Source organism: Charadrius vociferus, unplaced genomic scaffold (assembly GCF_000708025.1).
Source record: "Charadrius vociferus isolate BGI_N301 unplaced genomic scaffold, ASM70802v2 scaffold270, whole genome shotgun sequence".
NCBI lineage: Eukaryota > Metazoa > Chordata > Aves > Charadriiformes > Charadriidae > Charadrius > Charadrius vociferus.
In genome coordinates this window covers 492,369-519,353 of record NW_009646411.1, presented here as the reverse complement: position 1 = coordinate 519,353, position 26,985 = coordinate 492,369, and the positions used below count along the sequence as shown (strand labels likewise).

The 26,985-nt window shown below is 40.4% G+C and overlaps 1 protein-coding gene across 1 annotated transcript in view; it reads left to right on the top strand.

Moving 5' to 3' along the window:
• HS6ST1 (heparan sulfate 6-O-sulfotransferase 1) overlaps positions 1–26,985 on the top strand; it is a 192,786-nt gene that overhangs the window by 994 nt on the left and 164,807 nt on the right. The window lies entirely within an intron of this gene.

Sequence of the window (26,985 nt, the reverse complement as noted above, 5' to 3'; positions counted from 1 at the left end):
TCTTTCCCTCCCACGTACCCAGTGCACTGCACCCTCAGCCCATGTTCTTTTGCTCTAGCAGCTTCTGTGGACCCCTTAGCAAGCCTATGTATTTGCACCACTTGCTCTCTTTTTCTAAACATTTAGTCTTCATCTCAGACCTCACTTGCAACCTTTTAGTACCCATTACACCGTACCCTAGTCTCAAGTTTGCCTTTGTAATCAGCTTTGCCCTAACCTGTGCACCCCTTTTCCTCCAGCTGGAATTGTTCTCCAGAGCAATTGAGGAGAGGCACACCAGACCACCAGTCCTCATGCTTATCCCCTTGTTTTACCCCCCTAGGCTGCCTGATAGTTTTATGCACATCGCAGAAAACATCCCTTGAACACCCTTTCATATGTTCCTTACTGTTTATCTTACTGGGAGACCTGAGGTGAAATCTTTTGGGGAAAGGAGCTACCTTGTACATGTTCTGTGTGTCTCCCTCATCTGTGCACCAGGAGAGAGGGAGAGCCATCCAAAAGTACCCTTCAGTGCATCCCCATTGAACACCCAGTGCATTTCTGCCCTCTTATCCCATTATTTCTCTACCTTGGTCTCTGTACAAATGATCAGCTTCAGAGGAATCTTCTGTTTGAAGTACTTTAGTAAAGACAGTGGCTTATATTAAGATCTCTAAAGATTATGTTCTTTTAGCTGAATATACCTTTGTGTCTTTCATTTCACGAGACGGGTTTTTTAATTGATAGCTATTTTTTAACACCACACACACCTTCTTTGACATACAGTGTTTTTATTACAGCACTTTGTAATCTGTTTGCCTTAAAGTTTCATTCTTAAAGGTGTCCAAGATCTTATGCTAACATTTGCTTATGCCATATGCTTTATTTATATGCATATTGTTAAGACCATACATAATCCATTTAGTGAAAAGTGGCCGTTAGGAAAGTATGTTTTAGCATCATAGCTGTTTTTTCTCTGCGGTTTTTGGAAGTGATTTTTAATCATTTTTCTTTCATTGGAGCTGTGTGTGATTGCCGGGCTTCTTTATTGTCTCTGTCATGATTGCTGCTGTTTTCAACCCGTTTCAGTGTTAGTCATCCAAGTACTGTGCTCAGATTGCTGTCATGTTGCCTGACCCAGGAGCAGGAAACTGGAGTATGAATCTAAAGGGCTGAGTATTCAGGCTTTCCTGTGGTCGCTTATTTTATTAATAAGGTGCTTGAAAACACCTATAGGTAAAATATCCTCAGCCCATCTGGTTGTTCTTGAGATTTTAGTGAAGTGTTGTAAGGAAAAATGCACAAAGTTCAAATCAGATTTTAAAAAGAAACAAAAAATAACCCGTTTTGTGAACCTTGGCACTTGGCTAGCAAACCATTAACCTTATATAAAGACCTCTGTGGTTTTACGAACTCAGAGCCTCGTGTGTTTCCATTGGCAATTTTGTACTAAAACTGCTATGTGTTCAGTATTTAGCTGTCTCATCCCACTTAGCAGTTGGTTTTTTGTATGGGTACGTGAGAACGGGGTACTTCAGATTGTGAAGGAGTAATTAAATTCCTTACTGCAACCCCTAGGAAGTTGAAAACCAGCAGCCTATTGCCTCATCTCAAATGCTTGTAAATAAGACTTTCTTTGCCATTTGTTTTGGAACATCAGGAACTGTATGCTTCTATATACTTCTTCACTGTCTTGATTTTGGATGTGCAGGAAAAATGATTAATCCTGTCCCATTCCCTTATGTCTCTGCATATCCAGAAATACTTCTGCTTAATGTAGGCTCTTTACTTCCTTTAAATCTAAATTAGAACTTGGTTTTCAGCAGTGTAAGAACTATGTGGAAGTTTTAGATAATCTAAGGTTTATTGCTTTGGTCTGTTAATAAAAAAAAGAGTATTTACTGTTCACTGTATCCTGGGGATGGTTTTGGTGCAATGAACAGCTGTTGGTTATTTTAATAATACTGTCCTAGGATACTGCTCAGTTGTACTGCAGTCCAGTTTAGTAGGCGCCTTCTCCAAACTATTATTTATTTCTTGTCTAAGAAAATTGGGAACAAGAGACAGGCAATGTTTGTTTAAAAGAAAAATTTGTTAGATTTTCTTTGTTAGAAAAAGGATAGTCTTGTACTATGTCTGTCTTGCTGAGTAATATAACTATTTCTACATTGTGAACATTGGATCTCTTACGTTGAAACTGGACATGTTTTTACATAAGGCATATGCTAGAGAGGCTACTGTTTTATAATGGAGCTGAACTATGAAAATCTCTCTCTCTCTTATAAAAGAAAAAAAAAGGGATCAGCAAACAACAGTTCCGTCAGGGTTCACTCAGATTCTAATGTTATCCACTCTGGGTTTTGGAGTACAGTCTTCAAATTCAGCTTTTAAAGCTAATGTACTGGTCTCTGCATTTACTACTTAATTCAGAGTTTAAACCTTTGTTCTCCCGACTACATGTTTATCCCCCAAAACAAAACAGCTGACTTGTGATTACAAATAAATCTGCCTTCTAGTGAATGTTGGAAAGCATGAAGGTCATTCAGTATTGCCCGCATGTACAAATCATGAGCTTAAAGCTGTTAACTTTGTAAGGAATGCAGTTTTATCACTGCACAGTGCCCTATTGCACTACATTCCATAACCTGTGCATGGTACATAAATTTACAATGCAATTGCTCTTTTTATTGTTCTTCTGTTCTGTGTTAGACTTAATGATTAGAAGCCCTAGATTGCCAAAGACGGCAATTTTAGTTTTGCCTCCTTCTTTCTTTCTTTCTTTGTTTTCACTGATGTAGTAAGCAGTTAGAGATGGGTGTTTTAGCTCTAATGGGTCAGCACTCTTAACAAAAGAAAAATACAAAAACCCAACAAGGTACTGGTTCTCATCCCCCTCCTCCCCCCCACTAGTGACTTTCCCTGTTTTGTATTCAAAAGACTCCTGGACAAGCACTTCTTGAAGCAAATGTTATGTTTTATATACAGCCAGTAAAAGAAAGAGATTGATTTGTTTGGGGGCTGTAAAACTTGGGACTCCAAGGAACTCTGAAGCAGGCTGTGTTTATCAGTTAAGTCAGCTGCAGTTCTCTTCATGGCTTTAGTCGAGGGCAGATTCCAAGATTTTGGGAATGGAGGCCTATTAGTTCCTTGTACTGTTAGGCATAAATAAGTACTGGAAGAGACTTTTTTTTTAAAAAAAGGCAGATTAATACTAGGCTGTGTGCTTTGAGTCATCATGATGATATTTCAGAAAGCAAAGGCTAAGCAGTGCCTGTGAACTGCTCCCTTAAATTTCTCACCTAAAATTGCAAGAGATCTAATCTCTTCAGTTGGTTCTGAAAAAAGGCCAAACTTTCCTGTCAGCTGAGTTCTTTAATTTGACTTACAGAATTACAAAACTCTATGAAGCGATCCACTAGTCCATCTCTTCCGTTAAAGGACTGAATACAAGCCCTTAGAGGTGTTGGAATGGCTCTGTTGTTAGCCCCTGGAGGAAATGTGATTCAGTGCCTTTCTGGCTGCATCCTTCTTCTGTGCTGCCCACACAAGAGCAGAGCTAGGTGTTCTGAAGTTGTCCTTGTAGGACACTTCATGCGTGAGCTTGACTCTAATGTAATGTGCTGCAGGAACAATAAAACAAATAAATTTTGCTGAAGGAATTCTACCTGCTTCCTCTCCCACCTTTTCTCCAAAAAGCAAAACAAAACATCACAACCAAACAACCTAGGCTTTGTTGCTACTGCTGGTTTCTTCTGTCTTGTGAAAACGAACATCTAAGCTGGTGATCTCCTGAAGAGATGTTATTCACGTGGAGAGGACTTTAAGGCGTACAGCTCCTTTAAAAATATGTTTCGTGCCAGCTGCCTGTTACTGTGGAGAACCCATGTACTTGGTATAGTGTTGGAAGAGCATTGCTGGCTCTGTGCTCCCCCAGCTCACACGCATGCTCTGCCTTCTGTTATGCTCTTTCAAGCACCAGGTAGATTATTTTTTTTATTAGTAGTACTTTTAATGAGCCACCTCAAGACGCTAGCTTAGTCTTTGGCTTTGTGTACGTGTTTCTGTGCTAGTCTGTCATAGAAGTTTGGTTTCTGAGTTGATCTATGGACAAAAAAAATGACAAAAGTATTTCTTTGTGATTTTTTTAGAAGCATGTGCATGCTGCCAATTTCAATATTCTTTCACGAGATTTCACATGCTTTAGAAATAAAAAAATGTAATCCACATACTTTTATGTAAGAAATCTATGGCCGGTTAGTAAAGCCTGCTGTTAAACAGATCAGTCCAAGTTTTAGAATCTGTCTGATAGGCTATTTACAGCTTGTGTTTTGGGTGGTTTTTTTGTGTATTTTTTTAAAAAACAATTAACAGGGCTCAGCAGTTTGTTAGTTTGATTTTTCTGAAGTGTGAACTTTCACAGCTTCCAACTACATATCTGTCCCTTTGCAGGGATCTGTTCTTGATGAGGTTTTTATTATATGTGTGCTTAGGAGCTGCAGAGACACGTTGTCAAGAGACCAACTGTTTGAGAATGAAAGGCTTTACCAAATCATTTTTATAATATTAGCACTTTTTAAAAGCTTAGGCTTATTGTTCTGTGTGCTGGAGGTTGTGAAATACCTGTCTGCAGGGAGCAAGGGGCATTTTTTCCACTCACCAGTTCAACTCAGGCTAGTTTCTCTTAAGGACTGGTGAGGAAGTGTCAATATAAACCTATTTTCAGTAACGTGATTCTTCTCTCAAATGATTAGCATGTGGAGTATTTTAAAGCCTGCTAGTCTGATATGAAACCTTTTGCACCCAGTTGTACGCACCGATAAAGCCAGGTTGGTCTTTCAGAGCCAAGGGCTGGATATTCTGAAGGGCCGGATAATTTTGCAGTGATAATCTTTAAATTTGATGTAGTAACTAAAAGTAGCTGAAAGTTGGAACTCTTCAAATAGCTGCCTTAACTTTAAGGTTCTGTATTTATCTGAGCTTAAGACTTTTGGCTAGTACACCAAGTTTAATTACTCTTAGTATTTTTTAATTTTGCTGGCAAAGCAAAAGGATGTGTCCTTAGATATGTCCCTACTTGAGTATATACTTATACTAACCCGATTTTGCAAAACTATGCATTTGGCTGTTTTTCATTAATCTTTAAACAAAAGTTGTGTCATAACATAGTAATCTTGTTTTTCTGCTTAGAAGTTTGCAAACACTCTTTACCCAGATCTCAGATTTTGCCTTTTTGCCCTTATCCTTTCCCACTCTACAAATAAAAATATATGCTATTCTGAGTAAACCCTTTGATAATCACTTTTTTTTTTTTTTTGGTAATCAACAATTCAGAAATAATTACTTTAAAAGAGCTGGCTTGAATTTTATTAATGACTGAACTGGATGCTTTGATATATGTTCCCAGTGTAAGGACAGTCTTTAAGGAATGGTCCACTGTAAATGCACAGCTGATATATTCCACCACACTAGTGTATCTAAAGTTTTTCAGGTTAATTACTTAGGGGTTATAGTTTATAACACTTTGTGTGGAACATCTTGACCAAACCGATGCCATGCCCTATTTTCAAGGCTGTACTGAACGGTCCTGGTTTGTCAGTCTGAAATGCCGAATAGAATGCCTGTTCTCTATCACTCATTGAGATATACACACACTAAAATTGCTGTTCCAAACTAATGTGATCTTGAGCAATGCCACCTTGTGAACTTTATGTCGCATCTTGAAAGAAATCTGCGATTTAAGAATGTTGTAGTTCATTAGTGCGGTAGGGGCTTTAGGTAAAAAATAACATGTGATCTGCAAGTATGTGAATTTGATGTCAGTTGACAGAACAGCTGCAGACTTACCTGGTGTGCCTGGGTGGGACATACCTGGGTATGTGTGTTGAGGCCTCTTCCCTGCAGAGGACTGGTGAAGGTCTTTAGTTGGATATTAGGATGTGAACTGGAAGAGGTTATACTGCCTCTTAAGAAAGCACTGCTAGAGGAGATTATGTTATAACTTGGAGATTATTACAATACTGCCTTCCCTCTGGGCCATCTGTTTCTTCTAGGAAGAAAGAAGAGATTAGCCTCCTCTTGTGGCCTCTTCCTTCATTGATTTGCAGGGTTAGACTTAATGGATTTGGTCAGTAGTCAGCAGAAGCTTTTGGCAGTAACCTGGGACCTGTTTTCTAGAAAGTAATTCAGGATGTGCAGGCCTGGAGTTGTTTAAGAAAACTTTGAGTTCATTTCATAGGTAAAATCGATATTGTGCCTTATCTGAGTCATATTTGTACGCAATGCCCACGCTTCCTGCTCTCATCCGAGTCCTAGATGACTCCTTGCCAACACGTTCCTAACCCAAATGTTAGTCACAACAGTGACAAGCAGAGCCACAGAAGAGTTGTGATAGAGATTAGTCAAAGGGGTTGTGGTTGTGGCTGTGGTATTCTAGTTACCTTGACCTGGAAGCAAAGAGTGACTGCACAGAGAACACACCTGATTTTAAATTCAGTTAGGAATATCTGGCTTATTGACTGTATTGCACACGTTCTGAGTCTCCCTGCTGTAAATCCTGCTGTCTTCTACAGGTTGTGGCTTTTGTGCATCTCAAAGTGGGAAAGCAGCATGGACAAGTGCCTTCAGTCAGTCATAGAACCAAGATCACTGCTTTGTGTCTCTCTGTTTTTGACTTCCACTTCTTTGGCAGTAGCTTTACCAAATTTGTCGTAGTAATGCTTTAAATAGGTAATGTTGTGAACACTTGAGCTTGTGCTTGCTTTAGAAAGCCAAAGCAGCATAGCCTAACTCCACAAAGCTTATCTTTGTTTGTGCTTGTATTTCCAGGAAGTATTACAGCAGAGAGAAATTTTCCATTATTGACTGAAATTGTGCTTTGTCAAGCAAAGATGAAGCATGGTCTTTAATTCCTAATAATCACAATTGCAATAGCTGCCGAGTCAAGATTTTTGATGGAGTCTTGCATGATGTGGATGAAGGGGAATGATACTTAAACATCAGAAGCAAATGTCCTCCGTAACAAAGATATTGGTGCTAGTGTGTTGAAAGAGTATATGAAGCCCAGGAGGAACACAGAGCTAAAGTAGTCCATTACAAATTCTCTTGTTTCTGAAATGGTGGTTGACCTTAAAAACAAACAAAAAATACTTTACTTTTTCTAAAGGAATTTAAGTAAGAATTGATGAGGAAAAAATAACCACTAGAACAATTTCAAGGCGACACAGTTGCTGTAATCACTGTTTGATGTATTTTTGTTCACCCTTCTATTTCCGTAACAAAGTACGCTGCTGAAAATCCAGTTTGAGAATCTCTCTGAAGAGTGCTTTGGAGATTATTGCCACAAAGACACAAAGAGCTTTAAGCACCTCTGTACCGTAGCTTGTCAAGTTTCAGATCTGAAGAGGATGCTTCAGATAGTCTTGTGTGTTACTACCAAAGGAGGAGCTATTTACCAATGCATGGCGAGTGGAACCTGAGGGATCTCATGACTAGAAAAAGTGTTTTCAGGAAAGGTCCATGCAGAGAGAGGTCATAAAATGAAAAGCACATCATGTACTTAATAGGGCTTAGTTGTTTCTACTTGTATTAAATGACATACATTCAGCGTCGTTTCTGTGCTTAGCCTGAGAAGTATGATATACTATACTGAATGCTGCTTCATCCCTACAAACTGCTGAGCAGAGCTAAGGATATGAAATATTCTGGGGCATCTCTGTGTCAATGATGCATCCAGAAATCATTAAGAGACTCCTGTTGTCCACTGCTAACTGTAATGTGAATTTCTTAGCAGTCCGAATTATATAGCTCTTTCACCTGCATATCTCAAAGCCTCTTACAAAGTATATAGTAAATAGCACCTGGTGTTACCTTCATTCACAACCTAAAACAGCTCTTAAGTGGTCTGTCTTAAAGCTGTCTTTGACCATAAATCTCAGACTTACATGTCAACGTACATACCTTTCCTGCCCAGTGACTTTGTCTCTTTCAGAAGCAATTGGTTTCTTAGCATGGTCTTACTTCTTTGCTCTGTACTTCCCTTCCTTCCACTCTATTAATGGTAGATTCTACATAATAGCTCGCCCATGTTTTTATAGAGGAAATATTTCACTATTTCCTGCCAATGGAAACAAGAAAACAGTGATTTGCAATTAACTTTTTATGGTCTGACTCTGTGTTTTGCTTCATAACTAATCTCCAGCCTATTAAGCAGAAATTCTTTGATTACACCTCACTGCAGATTGAAATATTATTATTCCTTTTATGGAGCTCTTCTGTGGGAGGGGGGAGACCTCTGAGCTTCCTGAGCCACCTTTGCATTTTTGTTTTTAAAATATACCAAATTTCTTTTTTGGTTGATGTTAATCTTGAAGTACTGACAAGACAATTTAAGATTTTTCTGGCCAAATGGCTTTGCTGAGAGTTTCAAAGTGCCTGGTGACTTTTCATTCTCTAATTTCAGGTGAGTTGAAAGGGGCCTGGTTTCTTGACAAGTGCTAAAGAGGTAAAAGTGCTGCCTTCTAAAAACTCCTTCAATGTATTGGAATTACTCTACGTTTCAGCCTTAGTTCTTGTGACGTATGCATGTGTAAGATACCTTATTACAGGGAAATAGTGACTTTTGAAAGAAGATTTTGTGAAGAGCATGCATTGTCCTTTCCTTTTTATCTTAGATTAAAGAAAAAAGTCTTTTTTGTATTTTTGCCTTTCAGGTCTCTCAGAAAATTTAAATGTCTAAACAAATACTGTAAAAATAGAATTGACTTTTTTGTTTAAACTAACAGCTTTTGCTGCCGTCACCCCCTTGCTCTCAGTAAAGATTTTAGCTAAGATACCTGTGACCCTATATCAAAGCGTTGGGAAAAAAATCAATGCCTCGTAGCTAAGACAAACAGCAGCAGCATGCTGACTCACCAGTTTCCTGACAGGTTTTGCTTTCCTAGTGGAGATGGGGAAAGAATAAGGGGCACAAGAATCACAGAGTACAATCATAATCAGTCAACCATCCCTTCTGTTAACATGCCTTAAATCATAAAAGACTGGATTACCTTCTTCTGTTCTTTGCCTCTTTCTCTTCTCTCCACCTGTACCTTTTTTTAGGCCTTTGAAAGAGAAAAGACAGATGTGACTGGGGTAGTTCTGCAAGGAGGAAGATTGAACAGATTTATCCTGTCTGCTGAAGCAAGTACAGTAGGGGTCATTTGGATGAAAAACCCCATTAAGGGAAATACTTCATCCATTGTATACTGTACAGGAAAGCCGGCACATACGCATAGGAGACCTTTCAGATGAGGAAATAACCGTAGCATCTTTTCTAGAGGGCCAAAACTGGAATTTCTTGTTCCAAGGATCTGAGTGGAGTTTCCGTTACTGATTAGACTGTTGTGGTTGGTGTTATTGTTTGCAACACATCCAAGATAAGTAATCTTGAGCCTTTTTTTGTCCTGAAGAGAGGGCTAGTTGTTTATATGAGCGTCTTTTTCTTTTCTTTTTTTTTTTTTTTTTTTAAGGAAATGCCAGCTTCAAATATTTAAATGATTAAAATCACTAAAAGATACATGAGTTCTGATTTTTAAAAGTAACCTCGTCATTGGCTATTTCTAACAAGACAGGGCTAATTATAGGTGATCTTTTACTTGTGACTTGGATATGTCAAGAAGGGACTGAAAAACAGCTGCCACAATTCTATTAGTATGAACTCGGGTTTGGTCATATGTCATGAGGACTGATGTGACTGCCACCAAAGAGGGAGAATCAGGAAGTTGTTCAATGGCAGAAGAGGTTGTACTTAACTTCTGGTTGTAAAAGGAGCATCTGAGGTTGGGGACAGAAGGAAAATGAGATAATCAGTCTGTAGCTGAGGATGATGAAAAAAGAAGAAACCACACGTACCTCGCGTTGACTAGGATTTTCAGGTATTAGATGGTTTTTTAGTTACCAGGAAAGCTTTCTGTTAAATAACCATAAAGTCTTTGATCTTAATGAAGACATAGTTTGAACTTCTTGCCTTTCTTTCCCCAAAATTTCTTTGTCTTGGGAGTTCAGTAGGATTTGACACTGAAACTGTGTGTAATTGTTTAAAGGAATAATATTGGACTATGACATGCAAGAAAAATACTTGAAAAGTCTAGTGTGAATAAATATACTATGTGAGACAACTAGCTTAGTAAATTTTAAAGTAATTCTAAAACATTTAGATCTTTAACTGGCAACTACTCAGAATATATTTTAACAATATGATTTAAGTAACTCCTTGGAAGAATTATTTGGCAAGTTCTGTATAACTTTTAAACTTGAATAACTTTGAAATGGATTAACTTGCGGTGGCTGTGATATAGAAGTTTTACACAGTCCTTTCAGTTTCCTCGGCTCAGGAAACGGGTTCCTGTGTGATAAGCTAGTGGTGTGGTAAATGAGTGTGGCCAAACACGGTGTTGCATGAGGGGAAAAAAAACTGCATACCCTCACTGCCTGGAGGTGGCTGGCTTTGTGTGTTGCAGAGTATCCTGCTTGCTCAAGCAGGGGCTGAAGCTGTATCACTTTCATGGGCCTGTCAGTCAGGTGTTAGTCTGTCAGGTTTTCCTTGAACTTCCTTTTCTCAGAAACGTTACTGAAGATTTCTCTGGATTATGCTTATGCCAGTGGTTCTTACCTAGGTGTTAACCTGCCTGTGACAGCGGCTCCTGGGAAGAAATATTCCCATAGTTAGATGAAATGTTTCCACAGTGCTTATAATGGTAACTGTCAGCAAGAGAAATACACTTGTTTTGTCTGAATCTTTGAAATTGGTTGATGAAAACAGTTTTGTTTACTCTAATAGGATTTCACCAACTGGAAAGCAGTAGGAAATTGTCCATCCCGTTTCCATCCCAGCAAAAGACTCAGCCAGGGGCATGGAAGTTGCATATTAAAAAAGCTGGATTGCTGCCTATATTATTAGGTACTTCAGGGAAGCTAGTAGAAACTGTTCTTAACCCAGCTGTCTGTCCCAGCTTGCTCAGACAAGTTTTTATGTTTGTTTGACAGTGCTGGAACTGGGTTATGCACACTATTTGCACAGCCAGCTTTTATGTTGCTAAGCTGTAAGGTGATACATGCGTGTGGGGGGTGCTGGGTTTTGTAACTGTTCAACACAGGGTTTTTTGAGCTCTCAAGTGCAGGGGTTGCTTCTCTCATAACACCTGGGAGAACCCCACTCCCTGTCACCACAGCTGCTTAAAGCTGCTTCTTTGTGACTGGCCCAGGGCAGCAGCATGCGAAGGAAGAAGCACTGGCAGCAAACTCTTTGGTGCATAAAAAGGAATGGTTCTTGCTATACCTGGATGTCAGTTTGCATTTGTGAATAGCCCAGGCATCATCCCTAAAAGGCAGCAGAGAACTTTGCCTACTTTTCATATCCAGGGAAAGTGCTACTTGCCACCTGACTTGAAGTATTTTAATAACAGTTGTTTTTTATTGTATGGTCTGTTGCATTGGAGCTCTTTTGAAGTAGGTTGCCTGCATAAAAATGGAGAAATGCGTGTATCCCATTAGTTTTCCCAGTCTTGAAACCACAGATGACAAAGCCGTTACCTAGCAAAGGTATGTAAGGGCTATTGTTCTTGAAGAGCATATACATGGGATGTGTATGTGTGCATACTCTGTTTCTTCAGATTCCTCTACAATATAACTGTTAATTGCTGTGCCATGCTGAGCTGGGATATTATGTGTTCTTTTTATACATGCAGAAACATAGGCAAAGGTTAAACTGCTTGCCGTGGGATATGCCAGGACACCAAATCTAGGACTACAATATATGCATCCTGAGTGTTCATCCATGTACTTACACTAGTAGGTTATGCCTCACCACAGTGAGGGTTCTACAGTACCATCTTCCTGTCGCAGGATCTGCCGAAGGGGTGAGCTTGGATTGGACTGTGTAACAAGGTAACTGTGAGAAGATTTCCTGTCACTCAATCAGACGCTATAAGTAAAGATCCTCTAAATCAGTTTTCTAAATATCCTGAGACAAATGCAGAAGTAAATCTTCTTCCAGACTGTCCGCAGCATGATTACTTCTATTTGGGAATAACTTCCCCCTGAGGCTCTCGCTCAAAAGGCCTTCTTGATGAGAGCATTTTCTTCCTTGTGCTCTAGCTAGTGTTGGAGGGGGAGGACTTGACACTTGAGGTGTAGTTGAACTATGATGACAATATAAATCACAATAGGAAGGGTGCAACTGCAATTTATAAAACTTGCTGAATGATCAATAGTTTCTCCTGTAATACCGCATGAGTAGCGGTTTGCTATGATAAAGCACTGGTTGTCAGTGTAACACCCAGCTGGAAATCTTGCAGAAAATGAAGGATGGATTCTTTGAACATTTGGGAGATGTGGGATGCTTGGTCTGCCAAATACTTCAGGGAGGATGAATCCACCCCTTTCCTAACTAGGACATTTCCTGACTTCTGAAGTTATTTGGGGATTGTCGTGAAAAGCCTGTTTTCTGGATTGAAGCCTGGCCAATCCCAAATCTGGAAATAACTGCTCATGAGAGGGGAAAAAAAAAAAAAAAAAAAAAGCAGTTATATTTGTCAACTATACTATTGTGGGTAAGCGAGATTTAGAGACTCTTGCCTAGTGCAGAAAGGATCCGAGAACAGCTTTCTCTTACAGAAGTCAGTAGAATTACTTACATACCAAGGAATTTATATGGCTCTTTACTCCTCCTTTTCATGGGAATATATGTTTGGATGTTTGTGAGAGTTTAAACCAAACCAAGTTAAACAGATGCATTAAACTCAAGCAGGGTGCTATATCTGTATGAACCATGACATCTGGAATTATTCTGAAAATAATTTTGTAATCTGTGGGGAAAAAAAAAAGCAAAACCCTAATACAGATTGGAACCAGAGCTAGTGAATTCCAAAGGTGTCAGCTATTAAGTTCTTGAATACTTCAGGTTTTACTGTATAGTGCATACTGCTGTAATATCCCTGTCTCAAAAAGAAAAAACTCTCTTTCATGTCAAGTGGTCTCTCTGGGGTCAGTGAGGAGAGAATATGAGGGGGAAATAACTGGGCGTTAACAACTTCCCACAGGATAAAGCACAAACAGTCCTCCCTTCAAACAAATCCAGTCACTGGGTGTGAGTAGTAACTCTGAATCTTAGTGGATTTCTGCAATTAAGAATACAGGCCTTCGTGCTCTAGAAAATAATTAAGCAAGTGTTTATAGTGGTGAGGGAACTCAGAGTAGGAGCTGGTTATACCAATTCATTCTGGTTGTTGGCCTTTCTTCCCCCTTCCTATTTATAACTAATTTAAACACGACTAATGGCTAAAGCTAAAACTCCACTACATGTCCCATAATCTTTTTCTTTTTTTTTCACGCTGCTTGATGATGCAAGTTGAAACAAAGGCCTAGTTGTTTAAGCTCCCTTTAAACTCTATAAAAGTTCACATGCTTCGAAGCCACGCTTTTAAATCACACCTCCAAACCTGTATGAGAAGGCTACAGGCAAGTTTTGAGAAATTCATTCTTCATTCTGTTCAGCACACAGCTGATGGTGTCACAGTAGAGAGAGGAGGAGTATAAGCATTAGAATGGTACTTTTAAGTGCTCTGCTTGGTTAGAGATGGAGTTGGGACCAGTGCCTTGAGGTCATGTAAGGAGATATCTGGAGGTTTTTGCCCCCAGGTCACTAGATCAATGCAGAATATGCTTAATGTGCTAAAAGCTTGTATCCATCTGGTCAGTACTTTAAATGCTGCTCTTAGGTGACAGATGTCCTCTGTACAAATGCAACTATCTGTATGGCACTAAATAGACCTCTGGTTCTTTTGCAGTCTTAGTTGAGCATGTAAGATTGCATTAAATTGAGGAACTGAGCTATGTGAATGGGCAGGTCATTCATGATGTCCTAAGGCTTCCTCTGATTATTTCTGATTTAATCAGCTCGCCTCTGTCGTGCCAGAGTGCTCTTCTGCTCTTTGTAAATAAAATAGTGATGGTAGAATGAGCACAGGTACAGAGCATGTCACTGCTGTTGGAGCGTATCTAGAGCAGTGTCAAAACTGCAATCCTAATCTCTGTGAATCATGTCACTTTAGTTCTGTGATACAAGGAGTATCCAAACTTGTATTTAAGTGGTCCTTGGACACAAGGACCAAAAATGTTTAACTTCGACTTACTCAGATTAGAAAAGTTGTTTCAAAGGCACACAAAATGGGCAGTAGGAGATGCCCGGGTTTTGAAATGAGAACTTTTGGACATAGTCATATCAGGAGTCCCTTCTGATGTGACTCCCTTCTGAGTCCCATCCCTACCTGCTTGGGCAGGTACTGGATGCTCTTATTTTTCCTTTCCTTTACAACAGCACTATACAGCTCTGAAGAAGTGTTTAGAAAGACAGTGAATTGTAAGCTAGCTCAGGAGACAGGAGCAGCTTTCTGATATCAGTTGGCAGGGAGACAGAAAGAGACACTGCATTAGCACCAGAAATAAACATGGGGCTGGGCTTTCAATATGGAGTTGAGCTTTCTCAACATTTGTATAGTTTTGTAGTTTTGGTTCCTGTTTAATTAGAGTTCCCCTAGTTTGTGAGAAGGGAGGGGTGTCTGAAGTGTGAGCTGTGAGGGGCATGACTCCGTTAACAAGTTAGTGCGAGGGGAGGGCATGGATTGCTGGTAGGTCATTGCTCTGCTCAGCCTGGCTGGTGCTTGCTCCTTTCCCATGGTCAAGTGCAGTGTTTCAGCCCCAGTGGAAAGGGGCAAGCTGCTTCGCGCCTCCTGTGCGACAAAAACCGTCCATGGGTTTCATGGCATAAGTGGCATGCTGTAAATTTACATGGCAACATACCTTCAAATGTTATGATGTAAAACCTATTGTGTTTGGATTGAGAGGAACTACAGTACTACAACTGGTTGCCTGTCTCGGAGGGGAATCTCTGCCATATTCTTGAGTCAAAAGTATTTGCTCACTCTTTTGCTTGCTGCAGCAGTCTTTACCAGAGGTAGAAACTGTTCCATCACAGTGTCAGGAGGTTGGGTACAACTGTTGTACAGAGCCTCCATGCATTAACTCCATTTCTGACACACTGGAGCAAACATTCTTCTACAAATTTTAGATTGGGTTTTTTTTTTTCTTTTAACCATTTGGTGCCACCCCCCCTTCCCTCTTCGTGTCTATTCCTCTATATCAGGAGAAAAAGAATTGTAAATGCAGGCACTTAGCTAACTCTCAACCTGAGAAAGATGGAATTGGTTTATTTGGCTGGAAGCCACAGAACTAAGTGAACCTGTCAGAGGATTCTTAGCCACTTATGAGAAAAGTCTGGGTTTACTTTCAACAATTTATTAATGAAATTCAAGCACGGATAACAGTTGTGGTTCTTGGTCTCAGGAGAGATACACTAAAGAGCTTAGTTTCCAGTTCTGTCCTCAGAGCTCTTGCGGCAGTGGGAGAGCTCAGAGCTGGGCTGTGGCTCATCCAGCTGTCGGAAGATCAGGTGTCGCACTGAAGAGCACTGTTGTAGTATTGATCTAATCTGGAGTGGACAAAAGAGGACTCATGTCTCTGACAGAAAAAAAGGGTCGGGCTGTTCGTGGAAACTTGTAGCTCAGAGCAGTTGGTTTCACTGGCAACAAGACAGAGGCGCTGGTGCAATTAATCTTTGCCTGGCCTCGTGTGGCAGCACTGCTTGGGTTTATGTGCTGCGTCTGATTGCAGCCTGGTAGAAAAGGAAGGCAGCAAGAGGACACTGGAAGGTACCTTAGTTCACTAGCCAAGAATCTCCATTTGTCTTCAGGCTTTTCCTGGCTTAAGTTTGTATGGCTTCAATGAGGGTGCACTGTTATTCAATTAATTTGTAGTGTGCTGTCTCAGACAGGTTGTTTCCAGGGTTTGACTAGTCCACATCCACCTTTCTGTTTCCATGAACAGGGAGATGTGGGAGGTTTAGATTGTGGGAAGCTTTGACAGGTACCGTGCACATGCCAGAGATTCTGAAAAAGTAGATTTGGACCAATGGCTCTGAGGAAAAACCTTCTTGTCACAAATCTTTATGAGAAATGCTGTACATGAGCAGACCGCTGCCTAATTTCTAAGCGTGTTAGCCCTGTCATTTCGTGGGATATAGACATAAAGTTTAGCGTGATCAGTTTCAGCAGCTCTGATAGTTGTTTACCTGTGCAATCAAGCCTCAGCAAGAAATGCCAAACATTTGAGGAGTTTGGTTTTCTATTCATCATTTTTTTGAGTAAAGGAAGAGATAGTGATTCTCTCAGTAGCAAGAAAGTTTCCTGCTTTTTTTTAATAGCGGAATTTGAAGGGGTGGAGTAAAAGAACATGGTTTATTCTTTTGTTTCATTTTTCCTCTCCTTCAGAGAACAGATGTTGGAGTTATGTTTATGTCATCCCTGTGCTAAACACTTGCCTTGACATAAGCAGCAGCAATACTGGAAAAAAAAAAAAAAAAAAAAGAAAAAGAATGAAAAGTTTTATGTCATGCCACAAAGCACGTATGAATTACTGAAGAATGTTGACTTGCATTTCTAAATTTTGGCAGGAAATGAGGCAGGAAATGCTTTATTAGGAACCTTGTCCAAAGAATCTATAACAGCACGATTTAATTATGTTGGCAAGGGACTCTGGAAAGGTGCTTGAGCTTCCATCAAGCGATGAGAGCATATCTATATGTTTTGCCAATTGTTGCCTCGTGCCCCACACGCTGACATTTCAAGAGAACAGTCAGTGTTTGAATGGGAGCATGGAGGTGGTAGAAACAAAATAAAGCAACGTTTTCAACTCCAGCACAGTCTACTTTGGCATGCAGCACCCTGCCTTTTCCACAGGGATTTGTGTGTTCTGTGGTGTGTACTGAACTGAAATTAAGCATTTGCAACATTCATTGTAATGTCCGCTGTATGAGTTCATTTACCTGTATAGATATGCATATAATGACCCATATTGTTCTGAAGCTTTTCTGCACACTTTCCTCTATGAACAGTTCAAACTATGTACAGAAGGCGTCACCAGTGCTGTGATAACATTCACGTTCTTCTGCTGAACTCTTTTCTGGTGTCAGTTGTCCTTTCAGAACCCAAGGGCACAAACTGCTTCAAAGGTACCTCAGATTAAATTGGCAGGAATCTCATAAATTTGAGTCTGGACCTGACTACTCCTCAGTTATAAACATTTATCTCTGTTATTGCTAGGCTGTTAACAAGAAATGCAGACCTGGGATTTAGTTTGAGTAAGTGCCATTTGAACCTTACATATAAACACTACAAATAAACCTACCAGGCTAAGCTGAAATCCAATGTAATTCCTTCCAAGGTATCTGGATGCTTTGATATCCTTTCTGCAGGTAATTTGCAGGGAGTTGCTGCTCCCTGTCTTCTCTTGAAGGTTGTTTCTCTCCTTACTTCTATTACACAATTTCATTTTTCAGTGCTACTCTCCTACTTTCAAACGTTTGTCTTGCTACTGGTCGTAACTTCACCCTCAAAAAGGGGTCATTCTACAAGACTCCCACGGGACATCACTGTAGAGCAGACCTGATCCCTATTCTGCTTTTCCCATTAGACATTAAGTTAAGGTCCTCAGAGCTGACCTAAACCAGTCACGGTCTAAAGATGAAGACTTGGTAAGACTATTAATGATAAGTATCTAACAGTGAATGTGAAGTTCCCAGATCTTTCTTTTGCACTATAGTAAATTGACATGAAACAGCCAAGTCTGTAACTTTCAACTCTTCCCACCCTTCAAAACAGAGTGACTGCATGCAAGCTGTCCTGCAGTGTCGCAGGCCCTTGCCAATTTCTGAGCTATGCCCAAAATCTGTTTGCGAGATCATTGACTGGCCTGGACCAAAATCACACCAAGGACCAGCAATGAACAGCACAATAGAGGAATGTTCTTTGGGTGGCATAATCTAAGTGTGTAGTTTTTTCTGCTCTTCTCCTCCCTGCTTTATAGCGTGCATCATCTGTGCAGTGCATATTTAAGGGGTTCAGAAGGGAAGTGCCATATTATCTTCGCTGTTTCCCACACTGCCATGTGGCTGTCCCATACCTAACTGGGAGTCTGCAGAGAGGCTAGTCAATGAGGGAAGCAACCATCTGTTGGAAATTGGAGATGAGTAACTGAACTGGAAGCTGGGATTAGTGTTGCGTCTCTCTTTCTGGCTCTACCTTTCCTTAGAAGGAAATTCTAGAAAACTCTGAGAGTGAGGATTGGGGTTTGATTGTAGAGGAAGTAAATGATGCACAAAGGGACAAAGTTAGCATTAGCTTTTGCAGTCCAGCACCATTTCTGAGGTGTAGGAATGAATTTATTTTCCCTGACTTTGAATGACTCCTTGCTGCTCTTCCTTATGCAGGTAAAGGAGGGGCAGACTGCGCCTTCTCCATGTCCAAATCACAAATGAACTGAGCAGTCTTGATCTTTTTGGAAAACAGCACAGTGATGCAGTCTTCAAGTAAAATGGTAATAGGGCATGAGAACCCAGGACGATCGCAGAGTTGCTTAATCACCACTTCTTCCCTCTTAACTCTGCCTGCTTCTTCCTTTGCTGAAACATCTTTGATTTTGGAACAAGGAAAGAGGAACTGGGAAGTTGTTTGCAACACTCAAGAATAGGAAGCTGCCCTGTGGTTTCCTTGGTTTTTGTTTGTTTGCTTTCCTGTTTCAAGGAGGAAGAGGAACGCTTTAGGTCCTGTTCCTTGGGCAGCATCTGTATGGCAGGTACCCTGAGTCCTCAGACCCCTAAGGCACCTTGCAAGCACCAAGTAACCCTGTACCACGTGCAAGGCAGTAGAATGCCCCTTCCTGCCCTATCCTTTGGCCTCTCAGGAGGCACAAACAAATATCATATTGTCATCCCAGAATGGGAGCTCCAGCTCCAGGAAGGATAATGTTACCCCCGCCTTTTTCCCACTATTTTAATGCCTGTGTTTTGATATTTGTTTTGGAAATAACTTTTATGTTATGCAAACCTGTCCAAGCAGCATTGGTGCGTTGGTAACTGAAGAGCTGATTCTCTTACAAGTGTTTTAATGTGATATAGCGCAGCATGTTTGTGAGGATTGCAAACCATCGGGCACTGGTTCTGTGTCTGCTGGGGCTTCCTTGAGGCACTAGTATTTACAGAGTGAGTTTGATTCACCTTCACCTTTAACTGGCCCAAACTGGGTATATTTTAGCTGAAGCCAGTAACGTAACCTTGCTGCAAATAAGGAGAAAATAGGAGTTGACATAAAAGGAGTTAATTTTTCTGGGGCACTTGATCACACTAAATTCCATTTGTCCTAGTGTAAATTTCATGGCGTTCAATTGTGGAGCCATCCTTTTCTGCCCCTCTAGTTTAGGAGGCAATAAGGAGCATGACTGCCTGGCACCATGGAGCTGCACAGCTGGCACCTGCCTAGTTATTGATTTTTCCAAAGCTGTGCCTAACAAAACACTTTGTGACATCCAATGAACAGTGCAAGTAAATAGTAAAAATCCACTACGTTTATTTTTATTTCTAAGTCATAAAAAGAAAAATAGGCACATTATGTGCTATGCGTATATACATAACATATATAAAATTGTGTTTAAATGGGAAATGAGCAGCTTTCTTCATCTTTCCTAGTGTGTTATGGTTGTTCACTCTTCACTTACAAAAGACCAAAGGTCCTGAAACAAACAAGGAGGGGGCAGGAAGAAAAGCTTTCCGAATAGAAGCAGCAGCGTTTGGTGCCTGCAGCCATGTCTTGTTTTCAATGTAATCTACTCTCAGTGGAACAAAATTGTCATATCACCTCGGCTAATACTTCGATAACCAAATGAGTGAATATGTGCAGACTGTGAAATGAGCTAAAACATATACAGGTTCCCTCCTGGAGAGAACAGAAGCAGGAAGCCTAATTCAGAGTCTTGAACAGACTATGCAGGAGCTGATCTGAACCACGAGTGCTTTGGTGGGATTCACCTGAGAGTGGTAAGCTGCATCCAGAAAACAGAATTGAATCTTCTCCTGTGGATTTTGTCACCTTCTGTATGGTCTAGTGGGGAGTTTTTCATACTACTTGTAGGCAGAAGCTGCTGTCTGTCTGTCATGGGGCAGGTATTTTCCAAGCCTGTGTCAGTGACAACCTTTTAAATAGTCAGTGGCTCCTTTTTAAACAGTGCCTTTGTCTCAGACAGTTTATTAAAAATTCTGTGCTTTCTTTCTCCATCTAGCAAAACGAAGTGATGGTGAGCAAACAGAAAGTCATCGTCTATTTCCTACCTCATTTTGAAAGTCTGAGTCAAGAGTTGTTGTTCTCAAAGTGTACGGAGACTGCATGCTGGGTCCTAATCTGTAGCTCTGTGCTGCAGAGCTCCATTTGTCTGCTTTCAGAAGTGGTGAAGCAAGGCTCCCGGAGGCTTGGGTATTCACTCGGAATATGGTGAGCGATGGCATTTTGTTCCTGAAGACGAACAAAAGGCATGCTGCCTATCAGAAATGGAACTGATGCCGCAAACAGTTTATGAAAATTGATAGATTGTTAAATCGGGTCAAAATAATCTTTCTGTTGTGTGGTACAACAAGCAGGGTATCGCAGAGTATAGTAGCGACAGAGGCTCAGACAGGTCTTCAATCTTAAAGAGATTAAGTTTGGGCTTCTGTCACTTTTTTTTGAAGATTTGCATACAATATTAAAAATTAATGTGTTTCATCTTGATTTCTTAAAAAGTACACAAGTCTAGTGTAGAAAAATAAATAGGTATGCTATGAAGTGCCATTTTGTAATGGCAATGAAGTGACAGTGTCTTGAAAAGAAGCATAAGAGGGACTGTTGCTTTAGTAGGCACTTTTTTCAAGTTAATAATTTGGAACAGTGGGTTAAAATTCTCCTGAATGTCTGCTATACTTTTTCTGTGGCATTCCAGAGTATTTGCAGTTTGGAAACAGATACATTAGTAGTGAGTTGCAAGGAATAATTTGTATTTTTACTACATTTTCCTTGCTACTCATAGAATATCATAAATATGCAGTTTAACTTCATGATATGTTTTTGGATAGAATTACTACTGAGAATAAGCTTGGACTTACGCCACCCAAATCACAGTAAGCTCATGTTTTTTCCTGCCTTGGAAGACTGCTGAATATCTCACCAGGGCCAAGCCCTTACTAATTGAAAATCCTGGATACGAAGGTCTTTTATTATTATTTTCCTTGCTTTAATTTCCTTTTCCTTTTCCTTTTTGCTGTCTGAAGTTGTCACTTCTTATTGTCTGGTCTATCTTTGGTCAATCAGTTTTACCTATGAAAGTGTAAAATACCACTTATTTTTATGTAGAATACTCAGAACGGGACCAATGTCTTCCCTGTTCTAATAAAGCCCTGGGTTAACCCTTGAGGTTTTTGGCTGGTGCCCTCTGCGTAGTGACTAATAGGAAAGATTGGGAGCTGCTCTATGAAAGGACAGGATAAATAACTCACAAGTGATTCTTATTTGCCTGTCGCACCTTCCCTACAGGCCTTTGTAAGGTATTTGATTTTCTATAGTTAAAAGATCAAGGAGAAAGGTGCTTTCTACCTTTTCATTTGAGTTCCCAGACTGCTGTGGGGAAGATGGAAAGAAGAGAGAGGCATTATTTCCTCTTTTTAATTATGTCACCGGTATCACTGTCTTTTTACAAGAAGCGTTTGAGCTGTAGCTGAGTCACTGGCAGATTTGTAAAGGCAACTTTCTTTTATTTTGCTTAAGTTTGCTGGCTGGACAGATGCATTAGCTGCTAGGAGTGAGAAAAGTTAAAGTTCTTTTAAATGAAACTTCACGTCTGTGCAATTCCGTGATCTTGGCCCTATATGTCCTGTGAAAATTTTTGTCCTTGGTACTGCTGAATGGTCCTTTAAAGATCTGGTTTATGGGTTGACACTTACACTGACCATTGCTGAATTGTAAGGCAGTGGAGTATGGACTGCGAACTATGAATGTTGTCCTTTTGAAATAAGAGTTTGAAGAACTAAATAGGGAATGAGCTGGATCAGGAAATGGGAGGAGGTCAAGAGAAAAAGGCTGGCAGAGAAAATGGAATAATTGAAAGGGGATACTTTGCAGTTCACATCCAAAAGTTGGCATATTTTCGTCTGTCGTTGCAGCTGCTTCTGTCTGATTTCCCCTCTGTACCAATGGTTACTGCAGGACTCTTTGTATTGAAGAGAAGTCACCCAAAGCAAACCATTTTAAAGAAATGGATGCAGAGTGTGTGTGTATATATAGATGTGTATATATATAGTCAGAACACTTTTATCCATGGTTATTTCTAAGGAGGTTGGGGAGGAACAGTGAAGTGAGAGAGGAAAAGGAAGCATTTAAGGGAGATGTTCTTTCATTCCTCACTGATTCACTACCTAAAAAAAAAAGAAAATGTGAATATGCCAGACAGCTGCATTAGGAAAGAAAGCCTCAGTGATTCATTCTGTTTTAATTGAACAGTAATAGGAGAAACAACTTATTATCTTAATAAGCTAGTTCAACATTGTATAGTAAACCCTTTACAACTGCCATAATGTTTCCTCACCCTAGAGTTACAAAATCTGATCTTTACATCTGTGAAACACTGGCAGTAACTGTTTTGAGGATTTTCAGGTTGGTGTATGAAAAATCAGAAGCACTTAACAATTCTTGCAGGTATGTTTTTCATAATATATGTTGAAAATGTCATGTCTGAAGTTTTATTTGGGTTCCATTAGCAGTCATGTGTCCAAGGGCCAAGCTCTCAAACATGAACTGGTGTCACCTCTCAGATGTGCAGGGAGAAGGCAGAGAAGCAGGACGTGAGGAGGTCTTTAGAGGTCTGTTTTGTTTCATCAGAGCCTGTTTCACAAGCAGAAGATAGCCAGAGCATGTTATTTTGTTGACTGTGTCCTTTTCTATGCTGAAACCATTTGTAGAGGAAGTGGAAATTTCATGTTTGTTTTTTCTTACTTTTCATTACTTGGGTGTTATGTCAGCTTCCTTTCAAAGCCATTGTTTGCATGGAAAGGTGTGTGATATAATCGCCACTGGTTTGTGTGGTTGTTTTAAAGGGATTCTGCCATAGGTTATTGCTCCACTGTTGTGTGTTTCATATAGTTAAATTTGTTTAGAGTTGTAGAATGGTTAGAGTTGGAAGGGACTTTGAAGATCATCTAGTTCCAACCCCCCTGCCATGGAAAGGGACACCTCCCACTAGACCATGTCACTCAAAGCCCCATCCAACCTGGTTTTGAACACTTCCAGGGATGGGGCATCCACAACTTCCCTGGGCAACCTGTTTCAGTGCCTCACCACCCTCACAGTAAAGAATTTCTTCCTAATATCTAATTTAAACCTACCCTCTTTCAGTTTAAATCCTTTACCCCTCATCCTATTGCTTCACTCCCTGATAGAGTCCCTCTCCATCTTTCCTGTAGGTGCCTTTTAGGTACTGGAGGGCCACTATAAGGTCTCCCCAGAGCCTTCGCTTCTCCAGGCTGAAAAACTCCAACTCTCTCAGCTTGTCCTCATAGGAGAGGCACTCCAGCCCTCTGATCATCTTCATGGCCCTTCTTTGGACCTGATCCAACAGGTCCATGTCCTTCTTGTGCTGAGGATTCCGAAGTTGGACGCCGTACTGCAGGCGGGGATCTCAGCAGAGCGGAGTAGAGGGACAGAATCACCTCCCTCACCCTGCTGGCCACGCTGCTTTTGATGCAGCCTAGGATGTGGTTGGCTTTCTGGGCTGCGAGCGCACATTGCCGGCTCATGTTGAGCTTCTCATCCACCAATACCCCCAGGTCCTTCTCCGTAGGGCTGCTCTGTATTAGATGTGGATTCCCTAATGAAAAAGGAGGTCTAAAATTAAATCATGGAACAAAAAAATACATAGCTGAAATAATTTCGTGATCATTGAAAAAGACACCATAACCTTCTCTTTCTGGCAGTTACTCTGAAATGAAATGTAAGAGATGGCATGATTTAGTGGTAGGTCAATATAGAAAATAGTGTTATTGCAATTGTCAGTACCTTTTCAAAGGTGTTGGTATTTGTCAGAAATCCTGTCTTTGAAGGGTTGTTTTTTGGGTAGTGGTATTAGGCTGCCGAGAGGGCTGTTACTGCAGCGCATTCACAGTAACTTTCAGTTACTCTTGCAACAACGGACGTTCTATATGAAGGTTTCAGATTAAAAGTAGTGGGGTAAAAATGGAAATATTACTATAGAAATAGACTCTGCTTCTGTTTCTACAGAAGAAAATAACAATAGTGGAGGCTCATAAATCGAAAGAAAAGGAAGCATGCCATGTGCGTGTTAAGTCAGTTATGTGGCCCAAGCTTGTCAGTCAAACGTAATGAAATTCCTATTTCTGCTGAAATTATTGTATTTCACTTCAGAAGGGAACACAGAAGATTTCACAGGTTTGTGAAATGCCATGAACTGTTAATACATGAGAATTCTGTGACTGAAAAAAAAAAAAAAGAATTACTAGTGCAGTACAAACTAAAGTTCATTGTATTCTTTTCATGCACAGGGAATAACATCGTGGAACTTGACAGACACTAACTATGGTGTTTTTCTACCATTTGATGTGCCACCCGGTGATAATTCAGTTGCAGGGGAGAAAAACAGTGGTGATAGGAGGAGATGTATCGTTGTTTTGGCATGTCATGATGATAGTGAAAGATTGTTGTCAATTTTGGTTTTGAACAAAAAACGTGAAAGAAAATTTTTTGTGGCGCCTTTGTTGTCTCGAGGGAAAAAACCAAAAAGTAAAACTGGGTGGGACAATAGGTTGAGGAAGCACAGTAAAAATGGCTGAGACTTCTTAGTAAGAAAACACCTCACTGCAAAGTTGTTAATACTGAAAGCCATTTTTCTAAAGAAAGGAAGACTTCTGTGATTCCAGAGATTATGAAAGAGAAGATAACTTTGTTGTTTTAGCCAAACTATTAACAGAACCCCATCAACTTGTTGTTTTTCTTGTTACCTTCAACAGATGATGTTAAGGCAGGTTGTAGACGTGAGCTGGTAGGCATGTCTGAACAAGAAAGTATGCATTTTTACTGTGTTATTCAACATTATAAAAGTTTGCCAAGACTCAGTGAGATTTATATTCATTTTTCATGCATGGTAATTTCTTTTTGACTGTCCAAAAAAGGGTGCACTTTGTATACTGAAGTGCCTTGATAGCCTTGCAAATATTTGTAACAAATGTTGACACTAAACACACATGAGCTGACCTACTCTTTCTGACCCACAAGCCACCTGCCTGGAGAGTGCACTTTGCTTTGGGGGAGCTGCATTGGTTAGCTTCCTGCGTGGAGACACCGGCATTTTCCAGTGGTGCGATAACAGCTGTACACTCACAGAGCTATCAAGAAGATCATAACAAAATAGCGACCAGGCAGTAGCAAGTTCACCATGTTCTTTTAGCCTCCCAGGAAGTGTGCTTCATCTTCTATAACTGCATAGCTGCAAAAGATTCGGGGGGATGGGGATGGGCAGAAAAGACAGGAATCTAAGCACTCATTTGGCTTATTATTTTCTGCACAATAAGCATTTTCCTACATGTAATAAAATCTTTGAGCAGCTGCTGAAGAAACTTGTAATCGCTTCTGTCCAACCTGCTCTTTTGCTCTCTTTCTGTATATGTGTCTCAGCAAACTGAAATGAATGCTGGCTAAGTGGCCTTAGTATGTTGCAGTGAAACTGACTGTGATGTGCCCGGTTTTGTAGCGTATTTCATTAACAATAGAATGTCTTATTTCAGAAGCTTTCTTGAAAATGCTTTGGTTTTGAAGTTCAGCAGATTTGCCAGTAAAAGCTTATAGAAAGTGTGTGCGCATAACTGTCGAGGCAAGTGTCTTTTGATTTGAGTTCTCCAGCTGCTGTAACCTAACATAGCTTTAACCTGCTCCTGTGACCAGTTTTCGCTTGTTCGTGAGCGCTGGAAGGTTAGCAAGAGACACCAATCTTGTAGTCAGAGATTTGCAGAATGTAACACAGACCATTGGCAAAACTGCTTTAAATAGCAGGCTAGGGTCTGTTGATGCATTCAAGCTGAAGCTTTGTTTACAGTTAAAAGTTGTAAGTTCCACAACTGAAGCATCCCTTTCAACCAAAAATCTGGACAGCTCTGCTGCACTCAACTAGCCCCAGGAGCGAACAGGTGCTGGCTGAGCAGTGGGCTGATTTTTCCAGAGGAAAAGTCAGGCTCTGACCTAGGCCAAAAGAGAAGTGAGGGGAGAAGTGCATGCCATAGTGAGCTGAGGTGCTGATCTTGGTCATGACATCTAGCTCCCTCTTTCGTGTTTTCACAGCAGTAAATTCATTGTGTTGCTTGCCAGTTGGGATGCCGACGAATTTGTTAGCTAGCTGTCTCTTACCTAATATGAATATTATTTTTCAGGCTGAACCTACATGTTGTTACTGCGGCTGTTCTCCTTTGCAAATATCATGGGACCTCATTTCCATTAAACAATAGTTTCTGGTCTTTTACTACTGTGGTATTAAGTAACACTGACCAGTGAGTTACTTCTCTGCCCCACATGAGTTGCTAGCATGACTGGGAAGCAGTCTCAAAAGTACCTAGCAGGTACTTTGTCAGTCAGGCAAAACCCATGGCTTTTTTCAGGTTGGGACTTATAGGGACCTGAATCTAAAAACGTCTTCTGATTTTAGTTTAACCGTTATTTCTGAAGACTTCAGATTTTTCAAGTTTAGACAGAGAAGAAATTGAATCTAGCTTACTTGTAGTTACAGTATAACCCAGTGGTCGGTACTGAAACTCTCAGACAGTTATAGAGTGCTTGTTCTCTCAGCTCTGTGGTATGGTGGAAATGAAGGGAGTAGATGAGTGGGAGACCTCTTGCTGTAGGGCGGCTTCCTTGTTCATGGTACATGTCTGTTTGAAGTGAGTGTGGGACCCTTAGACCTGTCATCTGCAGGGTTGTGTCTGAAGTTGGAGGAAGGGCAAAAAATAATCAGCCTAAGTAGAAATGCAAACAAACCGTCATGCTTTTAATCACAGAG